This window comes from Vulpes vulpes, chromosome X, assembly GCF_048418805.1.
Source record: "Vulpes vulpes isolate BD-2025 chromosome X, VulVul3, whole genome shotgun sequence".
Lineage (NCBI taxonomy): Eukaryota > Metazoa > Chordata > Mammalia > Carnivora > Canidae > Vulpes > Vulpes vulpes.
This window is the reverse complement of record NC_132796.1, coordinates 90,000,627-90,021,541: the sequence shown is the minus strand read 5'-3', so window position 1 is coordinate 90,021,541 and position 20,915 is coordinate 90,000,627. Positions and strand designations below refer to the sequence as shown.

Sequence of the window (20,915 nt, the reverse complement as noted above, 5' to 3'; positions counted from 1 at the left end):
AAAAGTGACAAATGTGAGGAATTTGTTGTTATTTATAATCGTATATGTGTTATGTGAAAAAAATCAGAGTACAAAATAATAAGTACACAACAAAACAACCAAGTTCATGTTGTAAGACAATTTATAATTTTCTATTTCTTCTGTCAGCACTGACAACTTGTATTTTCCAATGAATTTGCCTATAACGTCTAAAGTTTTAAATTTACAACCATAAAGTTGTACATATCTTTTTTTACACTTAAAAATCTATGGGGGGGTTGGGGGGCACCTGGCTGGCTCATTTGGAGTAGCATGCAACCCCTGATCTTGGGGTTGTGGGTTCGAGCTCCACATTGAGTGCAGAGATTACTTGAAAAAAAATCTTTTGAAACAATAACTAAATAAATAAAAATTAAAAACAAAAAATAAAGATTAGGATGTTCCCTTTTAACAAATAATGTTGGATATTGGTGCACTCTCTGGCTTTTTGTTGGACAATGTTGGTAGAAGTTTATGCATCTTATTTGTCTTTTCAAATAAACAAATGTTGGCATTCTTTAGTTTGCCTGCTGTATATTTGATTTCTACTTCATTTCCACTCTTATTCTTATTTTCTTCCATATTGCTTGAGTTTAATATGCTGCTCTTTTTCCACCTTCATGAAATGGATGTTTATCTCATTGCTTTTCAGCCTGTGTTCTTTCTAGTGTATTTATGGGTACAAACATCCCTCCAACCACAGCTATATCGCATAAGTGTTGATATGTATTTTCATTGTAATTAAATTCAAAATATTTTGTAATTCACATTATAATTACTTTCATTGACTTATGGATTGTACAGAAGTATATTGCTAATTTTGCAAATATGTCATGAATAACTGGTTACAACTTTGATATTGATGTCTAGCTTGATTCCATTATGGTCAAACAATATAATTTATATAATATGAATTCACGGAAATTTACTCAGACTTGTTTTATGTCCCAGGTACTGATTGATTTGGGAAAGCTATCCATATGTAATTGAAAAGAACGTATAGTCTGCAAACTTTAGATGCAGTATTCTATACATGCAGTAGTATATTGGTCACTGTCAAAATGGCTCTCAAAAAACAGATACCCAGACGTATACTCTTGGCCAATTTCCATTGAGTAAATATTCATACCATGGCCACTTATAAACTAACAACATGATTACTGAATGAGGAAATGGAAAGAGATACATACATCTGACACTCACAAGTCACTATGGGCTCTCTGCAGTAATGCACAACATATATCTGTCTTATTTGGTCAAATTATTAATTGCATGGTTCAATATTCTGTATCTTCCAAGTATTAATTGCTAGGGATTAAATAGCAACTCACATGTTGAAATTTAATACCCAATGTTATAGTATTACAAGTATTACACAGTGGTGGCTTTGGGAGGTGCCTAGATCATGAGTCTTCAGAAATGGAATTAGTGGTCTTAAAAAGAAGATCCCAAAGAAATCCCTAGTCCGCTTCTACCAAGTGAGGTTACAGAAAAAAGGTGCTGATCTATGAGAATGTGGGCACCACAAAACACTGAATATCCCAGTGCCCTGATCTTTGCTTTCAAGATTTTAAGAACTAAAATGTTTGCTATTCATATACCACCAAGTTTATTGTATATTCTTAAAGAATCCAAAAAGGACTCTAAGACATTTATTTTCATATCATTGAATATTTCATATTCACATTTCATCAAGAAAGGTATGTAAAACTTTTCACTATGATCATGGATTTATGAAATTTTCCTTATATTTCTGTTAACTTTTGCTTAATATATTTTAAGGCTGTGTTATTACTTGAATACAAACTTAGAGTTATTGTATCTTCACAAGTGGTTGACAATTTAATCACTATATTTATCTGGTTTACACTCTAGTAATGCTACTCACCTTTAAGTCTACTTTGCTAAAGGGGGAGGAGATATTAGAAGAGGGCAAAGGTTGCTACATTTCCTAAATACAACCATACAACCAAGAATTGATGTGACCATGTTTCTCATTGTCCTTACATGCTCCAACAGATATTTGTACAAATGAAAAACATTTTTATAATTATCTGATCCAAGAGCACAGCTTATTTATATCAAATACTGTTGCATGGTTCTAAAATACAGTGAATTTTCCAGGAAAATGACTACTATATAAATAAAAGACTTCACTTTATTTTGTTTAAAACTTAAGCAAGAATTGTTTAACGTTTAAGAAAATTAAGTCACCAATGGCAATAAAACTCACTGTACTTCAGTCATCAGTATTACACACTACATGTTGTGTCTATAGATGGTATATTCACATTGCTTCTAAACAGGGGTAGAAATGTTTATATTATTATAACTCCTAGTATACTAATACTTGAAAATCTATATATCCAAATACATATTTTATAAAAAAAGCTATTTCATTTCCTTTATCCTTTATATTATACCTAGGAATGTATACATATACCTAAGTAAAGAAAGGCTATATTATCTGTACATTTCATCATAACATATTTAAAGGATAATCATAAAGTATTTATGATAATTTAAAGTACTTTAGCTGAATATTTAGGAGAAAGGGGACTTTTTTTTTGGGACTTTTTGAATATAGGCATTTTTATGGACATAGCAAATAACTCTGAGGACAAATGGCTCTGGAAATTTAGAAATTGTATTCACAAAAGAGATAGCAGATAACCAGTATAATTTTGTTTTTCAGTTGTAAACACTAAGTATTTCTCATTCCTGTGAAACTCAGAGAATCCAGGTAAACAAGTAGCAGTAAGCCAAGTCCAAGGATGTTCCAGCCATTTGAAAATATTCACAAGGTGAAAGGTCAGCTGACTCCTGCAGGGCCAAAAGCTTTGGCCTTTGCTGACCACTAACCCAACAAGTCTGGCCAAATAATAGGGTCGAATAAAAAATAGATATCAATTTATCTTATTATGTGCACCTCTCTCAGGCAGACTTCTCAGATTATTCTAGCCCTTGCGACCATCTTCTCTAATGCATATAGCCATTACAATCTCTACCTGACAACCTAATCCTGATGCTGTCAAAACAATATTATATAAGTGACGAACAGTAAACTAGATGGCCCAGACAAAAATCTCACTTATTCTACTTCTTAGATGGGTGACATTGCACAACTTACTTAACTTCAGTGTGCTCCAATTTCCTGGTTTGGAAAGAAGACAATAAATAGCATGCATTTCACAGAAGTTGTTGTAAAACACAAGGTAACATGCACAAAAGAGCTACTTTTCATTACGTAGCATTTATTAGTTCTTTTAACCTATTTGTAGCACGGAACAGAGGATACAGTGTCTCCTTACAGCATACCAGTTAACATGACTATGTGGTATAGACTCCGATTATAGAACTGAAGAAAATCACCTACCCAGAAACCTTGAACCCATTACCATGAGTACTAACTGAAAGCTTTCTAAGATGCATTCAAAAGAGAGTTCACGATACATCACTGAGGATCTAGTATGTGACAAGCACTATACTAAATCTCAAAGATACAGTAATGAATACATGTGTGGTGCCTTCCCCCCTTACCCTCAAAGACAAAAACAAGAAAGCAAATCATCTGAATTTAAACATTTGTAAAGGGATCCCTGGGTGGCATAGCGGTTTAGCGCCTGCCTTTGGCCCAGGGCGCGATCCTGGAGACCCGGGATCGAATCCCACGTCGGGCTCCCAGTGCATGGAGCCTGCTTCTCCTTCTGCCTGTGTCTCTGCCTCTCTCTCTCTCTGTGACTATCATAAATAAAAATAATAAAAAAAAAAAGAGACATTTAAACGTTTGTAAAAGCTATATGATCAAGGTTGTAAGAAATTAAGAAACACTATTTCCCTAAAATCTAGAGGAGTTGAGAAAAGCACATAGGCCTTAAAGGACTACTCTTCATAAAAGAAGTGTTCATGGTGCTGGAAAGGTTGTACATAGATGATAACTTAACATTCTTCACAGAGCTAAAGTATGCCTGGAGGATCACAGGTTAGAGAGGCAGGTTTCAGAAGGAAGGTGAGCATGAGGAAGGTAGCTAGCACTATGGAACACTGCTGCTGTATGGTCCTGTATCATTCTGCTCAACCTCCCTCCAAATATTTTAGTCAAACTTAAACATTGATCAATTACTTGGGGTGAATAGCTTTTTGTAGGAGTGTTCAGTTTTCTTGTTCAGCTTCGAGGAAAACTCAGGAATCTCTATGGACCCAAAAACAGATAAAAAAGCAGTCCCAAAGAAGAAACGTTGAGAATTTACAAAGACCATAAATAGGGCACTAAACTGACCAGAGCTGTAAAACCGGGGATTTGAGCCACATTTAAATTTCGGAAAGAGAGCTACCAGATATGGCTGTAAGATGCTGTGGGAACACAAAGGGAGACAATGTAACTCAATGTGTAGAAATGCAGGATCAAGAAAAAGTGCCTAGAGGAACTGATAATCGAAATACATCTGAAGAAATGGCTTAATCAGAAAAAGCTATAGCACAAGAACATTAGAAGCACAAAGAACAGTGTAAGGTAAGGCTCAGAAACCTGAAACCACATGATGTATTAGAGGAACTGTAAGTAGTTTAGTCTTGATGGAGCTTAAAATATGAGACAGAGTTTGGGGTTTTGTAAAGTGAGGTTGGAAAGTCGTGAGCATCAGGCCACACAGAGTGTCTCAACCAAGACACAAACTTTAGCCTGATGGAAACAGAAATGAGTTGAGTGCACGATAAGGAAAACAAAGCTAAGGACCTGTATTAGCCAAGCACATGGTTGCCTGGAAAAGGTGGAGCTCCACTATCCTGAGATTCACCAGCAATTTACAATTTGGACTGTCCAACATAGAATTCTGACCAGGTTACAAAAGACTAAAGAGCCCATGAACGTCGATCTCACAGTAGTTGAAAACCCCGAAACATAGACATGGGTGCAGTGTCCACTCCCCTTGTACCAGGTTTTGGAGAGATGTTATTTTAAACACAGTAATCTCTGAACATTTTACATCATTTCAGTCCTCCATATTCTTCCTTAGCAAGAATATCACGTTTAACTGCAAAATTAAAGTCCTGAAATCCCTCTGTGAACTTAACATTCGCTTACTGGAACACACAGTTTCTGACAGCTTTTTCTGGCAATTTTGGATATTTTTTTTCTTCCCGAGATTCCTATGACAATGTGAGAACTCCCAGACCTAAAGACTTTTGAGAGCTTTAGGATTTACTTCTGGGATCAGAGCTTTAGAAAGTGACAACGGTTATCTCTCAGATTCTCTCCGAAAGAGATTAAAGATCATTTTAACAAATCCGGTTAAAACAAACACTAATATGTGTGTGCTCCCAAACTGAATGTGCATTGTCATCTTTAAACCTGGTATTACATGTATTGCTGTAGACGTGTGTCCTATTACATTCAAAGATTTCTAAGAGCAACAGACCTTGTCTTTATCATCTTGATAATCCACAGCAACTAACACAGGACCTAAAGGTCCTAACAAATATTTACTGATTTGCTGGTTGATTGATTAAATAAATGAATAAAAGTTTTGGTGAAGCAACTTCCCATCTGTATTTGAAAAACCGCATGAATTTCTATTTAAATATGGTTCTTAAAATGCTTTGTTTTGAAAGAGGCTGTAGCCCATTTAGAAAGCCATTTTGCTAATAAAAGAAGATTGGGTAACTACAAGGTATTTCAAAAGAGGAACTGATTCTGAAAGCAGATGTATTTGATTATGTGTGATGGTTGCTAAGGAAACAACTGAATGTAAATTTCATTTTACATAAGACTCAGCTAAAATATTGATCAGAAGAAAGGGAAGAAGCTTCAAACCAAGTAATAAAGTGACTGAAAAACTGCGTTCTGATTGGAAGGAAAAAAAAAAAGATTATGTTTAATGTAATCAATCTCTCTATTTCAGCCATTGTGCACAGAAACAGAGGAAAGCTGGTGACAAGGAAGCAGAGAGGAAATACTGCCCTGCTCTCACTCCTTCACAGCTTTTGTCTCAGGCCATGATTCAGAACGATTCAAAATGGGAGAAAATGCAAAATAGCTAAATGCTAGAAACTTCATTCGTTCAGCACTTAGTGATGTAGCTTTCAACTGAAATCTCACACCTTCCTGTCAGCTTTGCATGTCTTCGGGAGGGTGAAGTGCCATAATATGTGTTCTTGTGTATATGGCACCTCTCCAGGCAAAGTGCTCATTCTACTGTATTATCCTTTATTATTTCTCGGTCTTCTCCTCATTAATATAAATTCTGGAAGAACCGGGCTCTCTCATTCATGCTTATATCCCTAGGACCTGGCCTCTAATCCTCTCAGTCCCCCCTTTGCACTCTACGCTCCAAATGCAACTAGAACACTGCATTTCTAGGACAGGGCACTCTATCTCACCTTGGACCTTTTCACATACTGTTCTCTCTGTCTTGAGTTCCTAAGCCCCAACATTCACTGGCAAAAACTTTGACTTCTCTGCTTAGAAATCACTTCCCTCCAGATGCCCCCTAGCTTTCCAAGTCTGAGTTAGGGGGCTCCCTAAATGTGTTCCGGGGCGATGCTAACAACGCACTCATATCAAGGTATCATAATGATTTTATTCATGGCAAGGAGTTCCTCATCTCAACCAGGGTGCCTGCCACCTCACAGGAGCTTAATAAACAGTTGATGACTGCCTTAAAAAATGAATGCCGGCTGCAGACAAAAGAATCTGACAGGTGTGGGGTGATACAGGGATGCGTGTGACACAATTCTCGCTCGCATCAGGAAGGAAACAAATACATAATTAACGCCAACACAGGCAGATGTAATGAATGCTACAATTAAGGCAAACATGCACTCTGAAATTTCTAGAACCATCATGATTTCAAATAATCTATCACATTGTTCTTATAAGTATACTTATAGTTGTCAAAGCATGTGTCCTGATTTTAGAGTTCAACAAATGCACTTGCTGTACTTATAACTACGAGGAGATGGAAGATGGAAAGAGGAGTTCTGAGGGAGACTTATTAGAGGAAGTGTGATTTGCATGGGGCTTTGAATAGGGAGAGTGAAAGGGAGAAATGAGCAGAGGGAAGAAGAATTTCAGGCAATGGCAATCAGCCTAAGCAAAAGCTCTGAAGCAGGAAGGTGCAGGATGGCAGGAGTAATGAGTAAACCGTTATGACCGGAGAAGGGAACATGAGGTCATCTTAAAGCAAAAGGAACATTAGACAGGGCAAAGGAATTCCTGACCTTTCATTAGTTGTAAGCAGCTACAGATTGTCATACAGATTGTCACAAGGGAGCTAAATCGATTATCAACATAAAGAAAGTTGCAAAGGCTGCAACACCTGGTTTAGGGTCCAGAGGAGCCAGAGCCATGAAAACTTCTTGAGGATGGAGAGCAATTTTAAATCTAAGAAGTGCTGTTTAAAAAAAAAAAAAAAAAAAAAAGCCTAGTAGGGCAAAAGGATGGGAAGAGTAAGAACCCTGCACTTATTTTTTATTTTTTCAATTTACTTTAATGGTAGGTCTTTAATGGTGATGGAAAACTATTTGTTAAGGAAGGGGTGCCTGGGTGGCTCATCAGTCGGTTGGGTATCCAACTCTGGATCTCAGCTCAAGTCTTGATCTCAGGGTCATGAGTTCAAGCCTCTTACAAAAAAGAGGGAAAAAAAAACTATTCATTTAAAGAAGTCTATTTAAGAGTGGAATACAATCGAGTAAAAGAATGAGCTGGGACGCCTGGGTGGCTCAGCAGTTTGGCCTCTGCCTTCCTGCTCAGGGCGTGATGCTGGAGTCCTGGGGATCGAGTCCCACATCGGGCTCCCTGTGTGGAGCCTGCTTCTCCCTCTGCCTATGTCTCTGTTTCTCTCTCTGTGTCTCTCATGAATAAATAAATAAAATCTTTAAAAAACAAAAAGAACATGCTAATTGATTTTTCAATAAAGCTTACCAATAGAAAACATCATTTAACTGAATTCGACCCAAGTATCTAGGAGGGAACGCTTGCGGAGTCCTAAGAGATACTCCAGTACCTCAATTTATCTGTAGAAGTTTGGTTTATCCACATATATCTGTATATATGTGTTATTTATCCAAATTCACATCATCACAGAAATTATGTCTTTAATTTACTGATGGGTAGCACACAAAATAATTGCTTAATTAATTGCTTCATTAAAATGAGTTTTGGTAAACAACACCTAATTTGCTTGAATATCTGCTTTTCAATCTGTGGAGCTAGTCACACTACATTTTCGTGCACATTACATCACAGCAAAGAAAGACTTCAAATCCACTCGCTTAACCATATCCTAACTTGGAGGGATATTTGAGAAAGGGCCATTTTGCTCATGCTGTTCAATGTAGGAGTTGCAGTTATGAACGGATTCTTGAGCACATGGACAAACAAACCAGGGCAGCATAATGGCAAGACTAGGCAGCTCCAGCTCTTCCCACTGCCATGTCTTCTTTAGTTTATTCAATGAATTTAGTTCCTCAAAGAAGCACAAAATCAAATATATGTTTAAAACTGTCCAAAACCAAATTGGAATTATTTTGTACTTATTTACACTATTTGTATTTATTTATTTTTTATTTTTTTTAAATTTTTATTTAATTATGATAGTCACACAGAGAGAGAGAGAGAGAGGCAGAGACACAGGCAGAGGGAGAACCAGGCTCCATGCACCGGGAGCCCGACGTGGGATTCGATCCCGGGTCTCCAGGATCGCGCCCTGGGCCAAAGGCAGGCGCCAAACCGCTGTGCCACCCAGGGATCCCCACTATTTGTATTTATTACACACATTTACACTAGACCTTCACTAGATTCCACTAGAAGAGGCCCAGTGACCACAGACTTTACATTTTTTCTATTAGGAACAATGAAAATAAAACTCAGGTTAATGAACTTCCTAGGACCACTCATAGGATCATGCACAGCATTCACTGCATAGAGCCAACATGAGAAGAACACATCTAGGGTTGTATAGTGTGTAACCTGACCAACCATGAGCACTATGTATGTACTATCTAGGTCATTGAGCTAGCTAACTACAGAACCAGGAAGGTAGTATGATCTCATGGTTAACTGTAGTCTCTGGAGTCAAGTTGCACAAGTTCAAATGCCAAGTATACCCACGGCTAGGTGTGTTACCTTATGCAAGGAGCCAAATGTTTGTAAACATCAGTTCACCCATATTTAAGACAGAAGACAATGACATTACCTACCTGGGATTGTTGTAATGATTAAACAAACAGAAAAGGCCTAGTAAATATTAACTTTTTATTGCTGTTGTCATTATTCTTACTAATCAGACCAAAGACCACATTAGACAAGTCTCCAAAATTCCACTCGTAATTCCTTTCATAGCTTCCTTCCTATAAGTAGGTAGAAAGTCACCAGATGACAAAGTATTTACTAACTATGCAATGTTTTCTAGGAGATTTTCACTCAGGATCCACACTAATAATAAAAATGATAAACATGTAGAATACTTTCACCAGGTCCACTGATAAGCACACTTTACCACACCTCATTCAATCTGCACAACAGCCTCATCAGGAAGTAATTTTATTATCACCATTTTACAAATGAGGAAAGCTAAGGTCAATAGAAATAAATAACCTTATTAAGATTGCTCAGCCAGTAACTGGCAGTACCAGAATTCAAAACCAAGCCAATTTGATCCCAGAGTGCGTAACCCTAGTCACTGTGCTCCCTCACTCTTTGGAGTCTCTTCCATATTTCATTAAAGTGGGGCTTTGACCTGGCCCATTCAATCCCTAAAACTCTGCTTACTTGCTCACCGAGACAGCATGCAGACCAGCTCTGAAAAGGATGTACAATAACCTGCTTCATTTGCTGTATTATTCCATAACAAGTGGCAAAATCTCAATATGCAATGTTATACAAGGGCTACCGTGAAGGGTAAATATTTCTTAGGTGCTAATTTCCTATTCCTCTCATCTTTCTTCTAGTGCTCCTTTGCTGTTTAATGTTTTGAAAAATTAATAGTTTAATTTCCAGTGTTGATTTATTAAAGCAACTCTGACAGGAACATCTTAACCGAATATCTTGGAGCTCATCATTTACTGCATAGCAGGTAACGTTACTGCTGGGGGAAGAAAAGCCCAGGGAGGAGGGCAGGAGAGAAACTCTTCCTTCTCTTTGCTTGAGAGAGAAAAGTAGGGCTACAGTTTTCAGCCAGATGTATAATTAAAAAACACATAGCAAAAAGTAAATCCTATCTTAACTTTTTTTCTTTAGTCTAATTGTATTCCTTTTATTTTTTTTTTTGTATAATTTTCCCTTTTTTTTTTGAATTGGAGTTCGATTTGCCCACATGTAGCATAACACCCAGTGCTCATCCCATCAAGTGCCCCCCTCAGTGCCCATCACCCAGTCACCCACACCCCCCACCCACCTCCCTTTCCACCACCCCTTGTTCGTTTCCCAGAGTTAGGAGTCTCTCATGTTCTGTCACCCTCACTGATATTTCCCACTCATTTTCTCTCCTTTCCCCTTTATTCCCTTTCACTATTTTTTATATTCCCCAAATGAATGAGACCATATAATGTTTGTCCTTCTCCAATTGACTTATTTCACTCAGCATAATACCCTCCAGTCCCATCCACGACTAAGCAAATGGTGGGTATTTGTCGTTTCTAATGGCTGAGGAATATTCCATTGTATACATAGACCACATCTTCTTTATCCATTCATCTTTCGATGGACACCGAGGCTCCTTCCACAGTTTGACTATTGTGGACACTGCTACTAGAAACATCGGGGTGCAGGTGTTCCAGCCTTTCACTGCATCTGTATCTTTGGGGTAAATCCCCAGCAGTGCAATTGCTGGGTCGTAGGGCAGATCTATTTTTAACTCTTTGAGGAACCTCCACACAGTTTTCCAGAGTGGCTGCACCAGTTCACATTCCCACCAACAGTGCAAGAGGGTTCCTTCCCCTTGCTCCACATTTGTGGTTTCCTGTCTTGTTAATTTTCCCCATTCTCACTGGTGTGAGGTGGTATCTCATTGTGGTTTTGATTTGTATTTCCCTGATGGCAAGTGATGCGGAGCATTTTTTCATGTGCTTTTCATTTGACTCAGTGGCTTCTCCGGGGTTTACATCAATCATAGTGAAGCCTGAGTGCCAACTCTAATGAAAAGAGTCTGATAAAAATGTATACATCATATACATGTATTATTGATATAATGTAGGTCATAATATTTACATTGTAAATATATATTATAGATACTATACAGGCAAATGTCAGCTAAAATATGAGACTTTTTTTTAAGGATTTTATTTATTTATTCATGAGAATACACAGAGAGGAGAGAGAGAGGCAGAGACACAGGCAGAGGCTAGAAGCAGGCTCCATGCAGGGAGCCTGACGTGGGACTCGATCCCGGGTCTCCAGGAGCAGGCCCTGGGCTGAAGGCGGCGCTAAACCACTGAGCCACCCGGGATGCCCTAAAATATGAGTCTTAACATAAATGTTTGTAGCTTCTAAATATCAGTGATCAATGGCTATTAATCACAGTCATGATAAAGAGAAGGTTTTAAAAATATCTAGAAAAACTATGATTAGAGACATAATGTAAAGCTTTGTGGAACTTTTAAAGATTCTCTATGACTTGCAATTACTGAATCAAATATAGCACCCATGAGTTATTTTTCCCATTAATGGTGGGCTTTCCCATGTCAATGCTCTATATACTAGAGTAGCTGCTTTCTCTAGGGCAGAGGTCAGCATCTTTCTTTTCTTAAAGGATCAAATAATAAATGTGGGGCCACACAGTCTCTGTAGCAACTACACAGCTCTGGCTACTGCATAAGGACCATAACCATAAGTCATATATATGAAGATATGAGCATAGTTGTGTTCCATTAAGACTGTCTTTATGGGGGCAGCCCGGGTGCCCTGGAGACCCGGGATCGAATCCCACGTTGGGCTCCCTGCATGGAGCCTGCTTCTCCCTCTGCCTGTGTCTCTGCCTCTTTCTGTCTATGTCTCTCATGCTTAAATAAATAAAATATTTTTTTAAAAAAAGACTTTATGGACACGGAAATCAGTTTTCTATAATTTTCACATGTCACAAAATATTATTCTTTGTTTTTTCACCAGTTAAAAGTGTGAAAACTATTCTCAGCTCACAGACTGTACAGAAATGGCAGCAGTAGACTGGCTTTGGAATTAAGACCATCAGTTCTAACCCCTCACCTGGGTGTGGACCAAGCACATCCTAAAAGGAGACAATAGTATTTTAACACTGCTATTGGTCCTGTTGAGTCAGAAAGAGATAATGATAATCATCAGGATCACTTCATGTGTTATGTCTTACGATCCTCTAAGACTCATGTATGGGGAGGCACAAACCCCTCCATAACTGCTCTAAATCTGAGTAAATCTTAACTATGGCAGTTACTGATGAAAAGGAGGGAAAGGACTTGGAACTGGCAGGAGATCCACGTTAATAGATATTTTTCGGCTCCAAAGAAACACCATGAATAAATGTGTTTCAATCATTTCCTATGTGTTTGACACATAATAGGAAATTGATTTGAGAACAATCACCTTCACTTTCCTATTTCATCAGCAGCTGCTCATCTTGGCACCCTTAACTTAGCTTCCTAAAACAAGGGCCTCATCCCTCTAGGACTAGTCAATAGCTGGTATGCTCCCTTCCTCTAATTGCTTAGACATGAACATCAAAATAACACATCTCTCTCCCTCTCTCACTCATACAATCACTCACCCCAGAATTCTGGGTCACGTTATTAAGATAGTGGTGGCATTCATGCAAACATAATGGTTCTAAAACGAAAGAATCCAATTCTCATCATGGTCATTCTCACATAGATTGAAGCTCCATGAGAGTAAAAATCATATGTGCTTTGCTCACTTCTCTATCACAGAGCCCATAACACAATGCCTAGAATATAGGAATTTCTCAAAAAATATGGCAATATCATAGAGGGGATAAGTTGTGCACTTCAGAGTTAGACATGGGTTTGAAACCAGGCTAAACTTGACGTCACAAGTCACAGAGGCTCATGGAGCGTCAATGTTCTCATCCATAAAATGAGGGCAGTAATACTGTACTGAATTAGGTGTTATCTATAAAAGAACAGCATGGGCTATGGCATATAGAAAACATTACATAAATACAAGCTGTGATTCCTTTTCCTCTTCCTCCTTATCAGCTTGTTCTTTATCCTCTTCATCATTGATATTGTTTCTCCTCCAACTGGTGTGTTCCAGCTTTTTCACAGAGCCCCAAGAACTTTGTTTCACTGTGAACGAGGGGATCTGTTGATATGAAAACACCTCAGGTCAGACTGGTTTCTCCATGGTTTCTCAATGGAGACAAAACCCGTGGTTTCCAGAATAATGGTTCCTCATAGGCTCAGAAAGAGTGTTGATCCTGGTTTGCCCAGAACTGAGGGGGGTTCCTGGGACTTTAGGAGTTAAAACTAGAATGGACAACCCGGGATGAATCTGTCATCATACCCTTAATTTTCCATTCCTTACCATCCTAACATGAAGGTGCCATCAATAGGAAGAAAAAAAAACATTTGCATATGGGAATGGATGGGTGTATAAGAGAAAATGGAAGATGAGACTCCACACCTCTGGTGGGGTGAGGAAACACAATACCCAAAGGGAGTACCTGTTATTCCTCCTTTCTCCAACAGAAGATTTTAGCACTTCATACAATGGTTAATCAACTGGCTCCAGCCTATAGCAGAATTGGTATTTACAAGCAGCCCCCTCAAAAATGCTAACTGAAATTATTCACAGCTAAGGAAAGTTTGAAAACCCCTTTCCTTATATAAGCAAAGGCTGGGAGGGTATTTCTCTCTAGTTTATTTTCTTAAGAGCTCCCATACCACAGATCAATGAGCACACCCAGGCCTTTTGCAGCTGGCTACTCTATTCATATGAAAATCAAGACATAAGCTTCAGGGTTGGGTGCTGGGAGGCCAGAATCACCTCTTTAACAAGTTTCTTCCATGCAGCTGGAGCTGGAAAAACTGCCAAGGACTGCATTTCTGCTACGAACAGTACCTCCTGACTTGCTTTAGGATGGGGATGGCCTCAGAGAATGATGCCTCTTACTGAAAGAGAGATTACCTCTTTTCCTTTTCCCAAGCACAAATCCTCCAGAATTTAAAATGGAGACTGTAAGCTCCTCCTGTCAGGTGAATTGTGAAAACCTGTTGCAACCAAAGTAACCCAGCATCTCAGGCACTAGTTAATGATAACAAAATATTACATAATATATCATTAGTATGTGATAAAATATAGTAAAAAGAGCTGATATTTATTCATTCTTTATATCACGTCAGTAAGACTGCTAATGATAGTTCATTTAATCTTTACGATAAACCTGTGAGATAAAGGGCATTATTACCCACAATTTACTGTGAAGAAAACTAAGATTCTAAGAAGTCATCTGTCCAAAAATCATACCTCTACTGAGAAGCTGAGCTTAAATCCCTCCTCTAAATTATACACCAAATAGAACCTGCAATCATAAACAGAGAATGATGACAATTGTTCCTATTTCTTTTCCTATTGAAGAAAATGAAACTGGAGGGACAGGTGGTTGCAAGATGATGGAGGGTGAGGAACATAATAGAATCACAAAGAGCCTTCAAAATGTGTTTTCTTCAGGCACTACTTAAAGGTTAAAAATGACACCTGGGCAATCTGTAGCCTACAAGACACTCTTTGAGACAGAAGTAAAGCTAACAAGATTGTATTTTCAATGGCAATGCAAATAATTCTGCAGAAAAATTAAAGATATACTAGGATTGGAATGGATTCTGTAAATCTTCTAATAAAACCTCGCAATTTATGCTTGAATCTCTGTATGACACGGATTGTCATTTAGTCTAAATTTGAACAACTCTGGGATGGGAAATGCGCTACTACATAAGATCATTTTTTATTATGTCTATGAGACAAATTATCTTTACACTTAAGGAAAATCTATGTGTTAGAGCTTTCATCAACTGAACTAGATGTAACTGCTTCAGGACACACAGAGCCATTCAAATTTCTCTACCGTGCCCCTCCTCACTCATATAAATCATATGACATTTACTATGTACCAAGCACTGTTTTAATTGCTTTGAATATTAAATTAATTCCCATAGCAAGCCTATGAGCTAGATGCTGATTATTATGCTCAATTTTATAAATGAGGGAATTGAAGCAAAAAGAAGTTGAGAAAGTGAACCATGGAAACTTCATTGAAAATGGAGTCTGGAGGACTAAAGGCAGAGCTCTCACGACCTACCACTTCTAGCAGCTCTTTGCAGACCCAACAGCAAGAGATGTCCCTAACATTCTCAACAGGAAGGAGCCTACTTCACAACCCGGACAGGAGGAAGTAAGATTTCTTCCTCACCCTTAAAAAGCTCAGATACTGAGAGACTGCCATAACTCAGCCAATGAAAAATCCACTGGACTTGGAATGCCCAGATTCCTCCAATGGAACTATTATAAACAAACAAACAAAGCCCCTCCCACATCACTCCCCACATTCCTCTATGAGACTGGTCCTCCCTCTCCATTGTTCTTCAGTGAGTCCAAGGCTTCTGTGATAGCTTGCCCTTTCCTGAGTGGCCATTTCTTTGCTATTCCAAAATAAATCCATTTTACAGGTAAAAATAACTAGCTGTTTTGCTTTTATGGTCAATGAAGTGGTTTGCTCAGCATCATGCTGTTAATGAACTTAAAGCTGACTCAAGTCTGTACTCTTAAGTGTAACATTTTGTTGACTCTCAAAACTTTTTTTCTTTATTTATGAGAGACACAGAGAGGCAGAGACATAGACAGAAGGAGAGACAGGATCCCCTTGGGGAGCCTGATGTGGGACTCAATCCTAGGACCCCAAGATCACCACTTGAGCCACTCAGGTGTCCCAAAACTTTGTTTTTCTATAAGTAGCATTCCTACTTCTTATAAATAGTTTTACATGGGATACTTTTGATTCCTCTCACTGTATTGGCTTTCTTTCATGGAACATATTTTCCTGACACTAGCCCTGTGGATTCAGAACAAATTACAGCACTCTAGACATGCTATGATGGAGTTACAGGAGAAAGGAGACATCTTCTCCATGCTGAATATCTTCTACTTACCTTTGCTAATCTATCTACTGTGTAACCTACAAGGCTGAGCTCTACATACTACTGAATTTTCGAGTCCTATGGTGTTCAATGGTTGTGGCCTGTGGAAATCATTGGAAAGATAATGAAGGAGTAACTTGATGAGCATAAGAGTATTTGAATCCCCTAGTCCTGGCCCTTCCTGAGTCTCAGGCTGGCTGGAGTTGTGTTTCTCTAGTCAAGACCACAGTTCCTACTGGTAGATCTCTCTAAGACAACCTTTTGAAGTTACAGAAACTGCTCTCCACTCTGCTCCTTTAGGTCTAGGAAAGATATGGGTTCTAAAGAGGAGAATATACCTTCCCCCTAAAAATATCTTTCTTAGCATAAAGATCATTTCAGGCTGATTATTTGTAAGAAACATCAGAAATGGGAAAAGCTCTAAAAACTGAATAGTAGTTATCTTTTTTGTAAGAAACATTGATGTTTATGGAAAAAAAAATCTCAATTTGTAAGGTTGTCTACTTCTATGTAGCAAGAAGAGGAGGATGATTCTGAAACTCTAGGAACTCTTACCCAAGGACAAGGCAAGGACTTGAATGGGTATAACAATCTTACCCTTGTTTACTAGGCTTATCCTAATAAGTTCCCATAACATGCCTTTTATCCATATAAATTGCCAACATCTTCTTTGGTCCTTAGCAGGAGATGTTATATAAAGGTGGCAGCTTGGCCCGCCCATTTCAGGGAGTTACTCAGGTTTCCTGAATCTCTCCCAAGTACACAGAAGGTATATACTATGAAGCTGAAGAAAGGAAACCTCATTTAAAATGGAGACAGGATGGGGCATCTGGGTCACCCAGACAGTTAAGCATCTGACTCTTGCTTGATTTGGGCTCAGAGGTCATGGTCTCGGGGTCATGGGATGAAGCTGTGAATGAGGCTTTAGCTGGACTGAGGGAAGGCTTGAGATTGTCTCCACTTTCCCTGACCCTGCCCCATGCTTGAGCGCTCTTGTGCTCTCTAAAAGAAAGAAAGAAAGAAAGGGATCCCTGGGTGGCGCAGCGGTTTAGCGCCTGCCTTTGGCCCAGGGCGCGATCCCGGAGACCCGGGATCAAATCCCACGTCGGGCTCCCGGTGCATGGAGCCTGCTTCTCCCTCTGCCTATGTCTCTGCCTCTCTCTCTCTCTCTCTCTCTCTCTCTCTCTCTATCATAAATAAATAAAAATTTAAAAAATAAATGAAAGAATTTTAAAAATAAAATGGAGATAGGAGGCAAGAAGGGAGAGCTCTCATGCCCTACCCTATATGCAAGACTTACTTTGCATGCCCACCAGGAAGAAGCCTATTTTACTATTCCAGAAGGAGCAAAGAATTTCTCCTCAGCAACAAGAACAGCCAATAAGAAAATACCACAATATAGCCAACCATAAAGCATCACCACCCTGACCTCTCACTTTCCTGCCACAAACTTTCCTTGAAAGTACTCCCCTCAGCTTCCTCCTTTTGTCTATAAAGTAATATTCCTCTCCGTTAAAAGCCAAACTTACCTAAGGTTTGCCAGAGCTTGCAAGTCAAAATGTAATCTCTCTGCTATTACAGAATAAACCCATTTTCCTGATAAAATAACTAGTTGTTTTACTTTTAAGGTTAACAATATTTTATAAATTTTGTGTCTGTTTTTCTCCAGTTTATCTGTCTTTTTATTGAGAGGGATGGGGTGACGGCCAAGTACATAGTTTGCTTCCCCCAGAGTTCCCTATTACTGCTAGCCTCAACGTACTTCATCATTTCTTCATCTTACCTATATCTGTCCCCATGTCTCAGTAAATACCCCTTAATTAAACTTCTGAAATTTGTCTTCAAAGGATATCATCCATTTCCTGCCAGGTATCTTAATGATTCAACCTCATTCCCTCCACATTTTATGCTTGATTTAACCCAACTTAAATTTGAATTAGCTTGCTAGGGCTATTGTACAGGAGACTGATCTAAGCCTAACATAAGAGATTAAAACATATACCTTGAGGGTTTTCTCCAACCCTGAAATGCAATAATGCTATGGCTTAAAATTTATTCTTAAATATTCAATAGAGGACCCATTAATTACCTAAGTCCGGTGTACATTGAAACTGAAATGAAAAAAAAAAAAAAAAAAGAAACTGAAATGAGTAAGCAGCAATCAATAAAACACAATACAACTGAACACTCTTATTACATGATTGTGAACATATATAGGTCAAATTAAGCCCTTTGAAATTTCACAACATTTTACATTAAAAGACCTTTAAGAGAAGTTGCCTTAACAATAATATTGTAAGTGGGCTTCACTAAAACAGAAATAAATTAACATCCAAAAAAACCAAGGGGGTAAAATTTTACTCTGAAAACTACTACTAGGCAGTCTGTATTTGTAGTTACACGTTCTGAAACACTAGAATCTAATGATCTGTTACCAAAAGTGAAGTGTGGAGATGGTATTGATTTAGCTTTAGTTACTTAGAAACAATATCGATCCTTAAGAGATACATTTCAACATTTTGCATTCAGAGCATAAAATAGTTCCATCCAATTGATTAATAGACATTGTATATCATTTTTGTTTTTAATGAGATCTTTTTCTCCTGGCCAAGAGAGTACTACTACAGTGAAAGAATAAAAGTGGATATTATAGCTGAAAAGTTAACATAAATGAATTCCCATTCCATCTTATAAAAAGGGTGGGGGAAAAACATGGCAGATTCATTTTTAGAAAATGAGTGGTAAAAAATTGATAAGATGGCTTAAAGCCCATGGGGAAATAGCTACCTCTGTTCCCCCTGACAGTCATACCAGTTTCCATGCACATTTCAAAATTCACAGATGAAGTGAGAGATCCAAAATGTGCTTCCCAAAATTTTGAGTGTACAGCAGAAAACATTGAAAGCATTATGAGAATTCCAGGGTTTCTACATTAAACAAGTCTTAAAATGGGGTTTAGTGTCCACTTATAACAGTTATGGTTACATTCTAACATTGCTAACTAATAAAGAGATTCTGGGTCACATCTCCATTAATTGAAACACAGGGAATGGACATATGCTCCAAAACCTTTAGAGAAATCATGGAGCCAGATAAAAGGGACAAAGGGGCACCAAAAATGGAAAAGCACTAAAAAAAATAAAAAATAAAATAAAATAATGGAAAAGCACTGGCATGTACTGGAAATCCCTGGCTTTGAATCCCAGCACATCACTGGACGTGGTGTGACCTTGCACATGTTTGCTTAACCTCTCAACACTTCATCTATAAAACACAGTGATAAAAATTCCATGTCACGTGAATGTTCTGAAAGTCAGTGAGATAATGTTTGTGAAAGAGACTCGGAAAATAAGCATCACATAGGACTTGCCTCCGTAAATGACAGTCTCATTTTATAAAAAAAAGATTCGGTTTTACTTCATATAATCTAGTTAGAGCAATAAACCACATGTCCTGAAAAGAAATGGAGAACGTTATGAGACAATGTGGATTGAGGTGTCACATGGAATGATCTCGGGCCACCAACAGAGTATTCTAAATGAGAAGTAATCCACTCCATAGATCAGTCCAAGGTGTATTTAATTCCTAAACTATCATTTCTCCATACCTATGTACGTGTACTCAGAGACAGACAACTGGTAATTCCATTGGTTTCAAGACAACACAACAGTAAATGTGTAAATCCCTGACTCAAGTATCAAGGATGTCTAAATTATCTGCTGCTCTTAGATTAATTATGCCAATGGTGTCCTCCAGTGAGTACAGATAATAGGAAATTTTCTCTATTGTCTCCTCACTTGGCTCAAGCCTGCTAATGAAGAATTTTCAGGGACTATCCAATGTATTTCGGTATTTGTTGGCATCTTTGATTTATAAAGTAGTTTACAGTTTTCCAAGTGATCTGACGTGCATCTGAGTTTCCTAATGAGTACAGCAAGGACTTACAGATTTGGTTGTTGCTAGACTATTTAAAACTACAGAGAAACATTTGCACAAGCTGGCCCCCACGCGCACAGGCACACACACCAACTATAACAACTGAGTAAAAATATAGATCTTCTTCCAACACACACATCTTGGGGTCATTCAGAGCAGATAGCACGTTCATTGACCTTAAATCCAAAGACTCTAACTTAAGAATGGCCACAGAGCTGGAACAGGGAGCATCAAAAATTACACGAAGCCATAGAAGCACCTCTTCTCCCCACAGGTGCCTGCAATTATTAGAAGTGATAACAGTAACTTGAATTCAGGAAGAGAAATGCAATAAACATGCTGTGCACAAGCAAAAAAGCAAGTAAAGAACTAGGTTCTCTAAACACTCAAGAGAAGGCCAGGTTAGGGGAGGATGTGCATCTTCCCTCCCCACCTAACTGTAGGAACTTTAGGAATACTCTGAACCAATCTTCATCCTCCTCCTCCTCCTCCTCCTCGTCGTCTACTTTTTCCTGCTGATAGAAAACATTCATATTCACAAACTTTTCTATGGCTTTCACTTCCTTTAAGATACATTTTATTCACATAATGACCAACTTGCAAGGGATCAGAGATCGGACCATGATTCCTTTGGATAAGAGTCAGCTGTCAACAGGACATGGACAAAGGTAAAGTGTACCTTCATTGTCTCTGTCAGCAACTCTCCCGGGCACCCACAGCTTCCCTGCACCCAGAGTCACCCAGATCTGCTACTAGAGCGCGGAAAAACCTTCCCTTTTTTTCCCGAAACATCGCTCAGGCTCCAACTTATCAATTTCCAAAGTGGTAATTGGAAAACCTAA

General features: G+C 38.4%; 1 long non-coding RNA gene across 1 annotated transcript in view; it reads right to left on the bottom strand.

The window, feature by feature from the left end:
- Positions 1-20,915, bottom strand: part of LOC140596200 (uncharacterized) — a 623,902-nt gene that overhangs the window by 361,795 nt on the left and 241,192 nt on the right. The window lies entirely within an intron of this gene.